The sequence below is a fragment of the Phymastichus coffea genome, unplaced genomic scaffold (genome assembly GCF_024137745.1).
Source record: "Phymastichus coffea isolate CEN01 unplaced genomic scaffold, Cenicafe_Pcof_1.1 PCOF00002, whole genome shotgun sequence".
NCBI lineage: Eukaryota > Metazoa > Arthropoda > Insecta > Hymenoptera > Eulophidae > Phymastichus > Phymastichus coffea.
In genome coordinates, this window is record NW_026706813.1 from 13,873,658 (window position 1) to 13,879,907 (window position 6,250).

The 6,250-nt window shown below is 32.3% G+C and overlaps 1 long non-coding RNA gene across 1 annotated transcript; it reads right to left on the reverse strand.

Moving 5' to 3' along the window:
* Nucleotides 1-3,971: 3,971 nt before the first annotated feature.
* On the reverse strand, nt 3,972-5,843 carry LOC131663317 (uncharacterized). The gene is made up of 4 exons (XR_009301841.1): nt 5,728-5,843; nt 5,569-5,615; nt 4,421-4,616; nt 3,972-4,352 (listed from the first exon to the last, which is right to left on the reverse strand). It is a non-coding gene; the product is annotated as an uncharacterized LOC131663317 (long non-coding RNA).
* Between the last annotated feature and the right edge of the window lie 407 nt (nt 5,844-6,250).

Below are 6,250 nucleotides of genomic sequence, written 5' to 3' on the forward strand. Positions count from 1 at the left end.
TATTACTGCAACTACACACTACCTGTGACTTCTTTTCTAACTTTTCAACTCAGATGTGAATTTTTCGCAGCGTTTACAGAGTTGCCTGTTGTCTTAACAAATCTATCGAAAAAATCTATATGGAAATGCACATTGCTTTCCACCTATAAATCCACATGGTTTTCCAGGTGAGTTCCTATAGATCTGCATGGAATCCAGATGGAATTTCAGACATCGAAAAATCCACATGGAAATCCATATAGGTTCCAAAAAAATCCTCGATCTAGGTTTTCTCGAAATCCATGTCGTAAAATAGGCTGAATTATCTATCAATATTTTTAAAGAATTTCAGTTATAACTAATCAACAAAATGCTATTAAACATTTAAAGACGATGTTTCGCTAATTATTTTGTTGGCATCATCAGGCCTGAAATTTATTAATTATATTACAAATACAGAAATCAAACTTAATCTATGAAAATACAAATAAATATAAAAATTTATTAAATATTTATTTTCAACAATAGTAATTCTGAATCTTAACATCGATTTCCTATAATCCACCTGAGTTAACAAAAATTGATATGTGTTTAGATGAGCTCAAATACACAGCTATTTGTGTGTATGCGCGCGCGCGCGTGCGTGTGTTTGTGTGTATGTGTGTGTATTTGTGAATGACGCGAAGGAACATTTCATTTACTAACCTAACTGACTCATATAATTTGATAATATGGATTTTAGAAAATCCAGGAGGATTTAGAAAAAAAGGAGACATGGATGTTTTTAAATTACAGATTTCATATAATCATTTTAATTGTTATCCGAGAGAGCATTATCAAAAACTTCAAGGAGTTAAAAGTTGTTGAGTAGCACGGATATTTTTGTGGAATGTTAATATTTCTTGAAAACTCACATACAGTTCTACATTGGATGCAGTTACAAAAGTTATCGGGCTTTAAAAATGTTTGATCTACAATGTTGAAAAATAAAGAATGACCCAAAATTTTAGAAAGGCGGATAACTTTTGTAAATAAATCCAATGCCAGATTATACGTGAGTTTTCAAGAAATAATTACATTCCACACAAATATTCATGCTGCTCAACAACTTGTAATTTTTTAAAGTTATTAATTATTCTTTCTCTTTTAATAATCAAAATAAATATATGAAATCTATAATTTGAAAAGACAGGTGATAATGAAATTGCGCAGGACCCATGCCTTCTTTTTTCTGATTCCACTTTGATTTTCTCAAATCCATGAAGATTTTCATAAAGTCAGGTGGATTATAGAAAATTCAGCCGATTCTAAGACATGGATTTCGAGAAAACTTAGATCGAAGAATTCTTTAAACTCACATGGATTTCCGCCTGGATTTTTCGATACCTGGAATCCCACATGGAAATCAATGCAAATTAATAGAAACCCACCTGGAAATCAAGGTGGACTTATAGGTGGAAATCTATGTTATTAAGGGTGTTTAATAGAATTGTTAATATATCGTATCATTACTTGAATTGAACTCGAGTTTTCTTTGTTGCAAACCCAAAAATATCAATTAAGGAGACCAGATAGGATTTAACATGAAAAATTGGGTGTGATCTTTACTCGCACATTAAAATAGCCCTAATAAAGATGTCGGAATGAATCTTTTTTTATCTTGAAGTACTCTCTATAAGCTTTAGTTTTCTGCCTTATAAACTCCAAAATCCTAATTAGTAGACCCGGCAAGTCCTCTCAACCGTAAATCATTTTTCAATAAAAAATTAGGATTATTTAGTTTAGATAGTCTTCTAATTAGGATTTTGGAGTCTACAAGGCAGAAAACTAAAGATTCTAGAGAGTACTTCAAGATAAAAAAGATTCATTCCAGTATCTTTATTAGGACTATTTTAATACACAAGTAAAGATCACACTCAATTTTGCCCGTTAAACCCCGTCTGGTCTCCTTAAGGGGACCAGAGGGGGTCTCGCAGTAAAAATTTAAGACTTTGTTTATTGCCGTATAGAAATCATTCTATTAAAGATATGGATGTGGGAATTATTTCATCTTAAATTACTCTTAGTAAGCTTTGATTTTCTTTGTTATAAGTTCCGATATATCCATTTTACACCTAATATAGACACAACAAACACCAAGCTCTATTTTTCAAAAAATTGGGCTATACCACGCTTTTCTGAATGCCAGAGTGGACAAAAATCGTTTTTGAGAGCTCATTTTTTTTGTCATCAATCGGACTACAGAATGAGCGGAGCGCATTTCTATAAAACGTTGATAATTCCTATTTTTTTGAGATAAATTTCAAAAAAACAAATTTAAAAAAAAAATAAAATTTCATATATTGGTCTAAAAGAATAGGAAGAATCGGCTTTTTTAGAAAAGTGCTCCGCTCATTCTGTAGTCCGATTCATGACAAAAAAAAGAGCTCTCATAAAACGATTTTTGTCCACTCTGGTATTCAGAAAAGCGTGTCAAAGCCAAATTTTTTGAAAAATAGAGCTTGGTGTTTACTGTGTCCATATTAGGTGTACAATCGATATTTTTAAAGAATATTAAAGGTTATTAAGAGTACTTCAAATGAAAAAATTCCCACATCCATATCTTTAGTAGAATGATATCTATACGGCAATAAACAAAGTCTTAAATTTTTACTGTGAGACCCGCTCTGGTCCCCTTAAGGGACCTAGAAAGCCCTTCTAACTGTGAAATCTTATTTTTTGAAAAATCTTTGAGCGTCGTACGATTACGAACGATAGAATGAACAAAAATCATTTTGGGATAGCACATTTCCTTTGACTCTGACAAATTAGGAAATAATTATTTAAAGAATTTTTGTTAATGTAAATGGATAAATAATTTGAAAAATTGACTTTTTCAAAAAGGGCTTTTCTCATTTTCAAATAACAATTCAAACGAAGAAAATGAGCACTTAAAAAATGTTTTATATTGACTTCATTTTCTTTTTTCAAAAAAATAAAGTCCTTTAGTTAACTCATTAACGACCAAAGACGTCATTTTTTGGACATGTTTTTGATCGCAAAACATATGTATAAAACGAAACAATAAATTGATCCAAGATATTGTCCCTTATGTCTTCGGATGTGCTGAATCTGAATCCGAGCTCAGAATTCAAAAATTTTGCTAACAAAATTAATTATAACAGGGTTTTTATAAAAAAAAATAGGGAAAGATTCGACAATTCTTTTTTTTGCCAATTTTTTTCAACAATTTTGTTCAACAATTTTGTGCACCTATGGTTGAAGAGCGATTTTGATGTTGACGCGATTTATGCTAGAAAAAAATTGGTGAAAAAAAGAATTGTTGAATCTTTCCCTATTCTTTTTTATAAAAACCCTGTTATAATTAATTTTCTAAGCCAAATTTTTGAATTCTGAGCTCGGACTCGGATTCAGCACATCCGAAGACATAAGAGACAATATCTTGGATTAATTTATTATTTCGTTTTATATATATATGTTTTGCGATCAAAAACATGTCCAAAAAATGACGTCTTTGGTCGTTATTGGTTTAAAGGAAATTTTAGGGGTTCTTTTGATTGAGATTTATGAATTTGCGACAAACCAAATATCCAAAACATATAATTTATTCATAAAGCATTTTTGTATTAATTAATAAAACCATGGAATAATATTTTACAGTCTGAATTCGATTTTTTTATTGGCCTTTCTTTTAGGAAATTTAACGTAGAATAAAATGCCGTTCTCCGTTTTCAAAAATTTTAATCCGTTCATAAGTTATACGTTACATTCCAAAACAGTTTTTTACGCAACTTTTTAAAAATCAACAAAATTACAAGTTTCTTTGCATTCAAATATTTTCCGTGTCAGCTTAAATCAGTTATAGTGAAAATTCATTTTCAAATATATATTGTATATTATATAATTGTGTATGATACAATCATCATATATTACATAATTACATATGACATAAATATATATTATAAAATATTTTCATTGGGACTTGGCGCAAGAAAGGATTCAATTCTCTCCAAGGAGTGACCAGTTTAATTGGAGTTGAAACTGATAAAGTGATTGCCACATGTGTTAAACATAACTACTGTTTGGACTGTAAACAGATGGAAAACAAAAAAGGTACTGCTGAGTATAACGAGTGGTGAGAAGAGCATCAGTCTAAGTGTCAAGCTAATCATGTTGGTTGTGCTGGCAAAATGGAAGTCAATGACATCTTGGAAATACTTGAAGTATTGTTTCATGCTTGAATTCTATATTGGAGATGGTGATTGCAAAATTTCATTGGCAATCCAAAACAGGAATCTATATGGAAATGAATTAACAACTAGCAAGAAAGAATGTGCCATGTGCACAAGAGAATGGGTACTCGGCTCAGGAATCTGAAAAAAAGTCTTGGAAACCAAAAGTTGTCAGATGGAAAAACTATCGATGAAAGAGGTAGGCTTACTTTGAAGGTGATTGATCAATTTATAATTTACTATGGGAATGCTATCCAAGACAAATCTTCAACAACAGTGCAAGAAATGAAAAATTCCATTTAGACCACGTACTACCATAAGAGTTCCACTGATGGAAACCTACAGCATCACTTTTGCCCAGTGGGTATGGGTAAAACAGCTGGTGCAGATATCAAAAAGCCAAGGCTGAAAAAACAAAAAAAGCTTCAATTACAAAAAATCACTTCCAAGTGCTGTGATGGATGCCATGAAACCAGTGTATAAGGCTTTGACAGACAATGAATTGCTTGAGAGATGTTTAGGAGGTTTTACTCAAAACAATAATGAAAGTTTCACCAACTGTATCTGGAAACTATTACCAAAAACTTCATTCAATGAATGCCCTGTACTAGAACTTGGGGTAGATATGGCTGTGACTTTGTTCAATGATGGCAAAATTGGTCTCCTCAAAATCACCAGTAACAATCAAAGACTTTTATACACAGAAAGAAGAGCACAAGACAGCACAAAAGAGGTTCGACAATGTGTATATACGTAAACATTTGGTTATGTTGACTGAAGCAGAAGACAGATTACATCATATTACCTGTGCAGATGCTAAATAAAAGACCATCTTTTTCCCTCATACCTCCTTACGGAGGTAAACTGACAGGCGAATAGGCATTGCAAAACTATAACTTGGTGACTTTTGTGAAATCAGTTACATGTAGTCATGTATTGTACACTCTGACTGCAATTGTTCCCCTTTGAATGAGCTACGTGCGTCTACTTGTTACTTATGAAATTCTTATATATTTTAATACTTAAAAATCTTTATCTATTTTATAAAATCCCATAAATTTCATTTTTATTGAATCTTTATTTGAAACTTGATATTCTCAAATATAACACTTGACCAATCTTATTTGAACAAAGAAAATCAAATCTTACAACTGAATTTTTATCGCAGCTCTATTGATCCACATAAAATCTCTCCCAGATTTGACAACCAAAATATGAAAACAATTTTCTTGTGTTTAATAAATTAATTGTGTAAATGTAGATGCAGTTATAAAGCATATGATATTTTTATATATAAATCACTATTAAATGATATTCTACATGCTCATAAAACATTCATAAGTAGAAGGTAACTTACAATATTTTCAGGAGCAGATTCATCGCCATTAATGAAAGATCCATTCACTTGATATAAAATAACATAAAACATATTATTATCAGCCGAAAAAATATGCTACAATATTAAGTTAATTATGCGTAATAAATATTTTTTCTATGTATCAATAATTTATAATACCATTTGAATCTAATCGAACATCCTGATTAGAATTTGAAGTATTTGAAACAGCATTAAAATTACTATTTGTCATTGAGATACCAAGGCTATCTTGTACAGTCCTTTGCATATTATCTGTTGCTGAAAATTAGAATTTTTATAAATAGTTACCCATCAGCAGTATTGAATAATGTAATATTGCTTTGCAACGATTGCCGAAAATCGTAGGACTCGCGCGAGGTAATAAGCGGCTAAGCGAGGTGAGCCGCGTTCGGTTCGCGAGAGAGAGAGAGCGCGTAAGGGGCAATGACCGGGAGGGGAGGCTCCGAGCGCTAGTATGACTGTGCCACTCAGTCAGTTCGTGCGCCTAACCTCCGTATTTTTCCGAGCCGTTCAGTTTTTCGTGCGCTGTTTGATCCTGGTGAGAGTGCGGGCTTCGGTGAGGTGCAGCAGCAGCAGCAGCAGCAGGAATAGCAGTAGCAGCAACTGCAATAGCAGCTATAGCAGCAGCATCAACAGCAACAACATCAGTGGCGACAGCAGC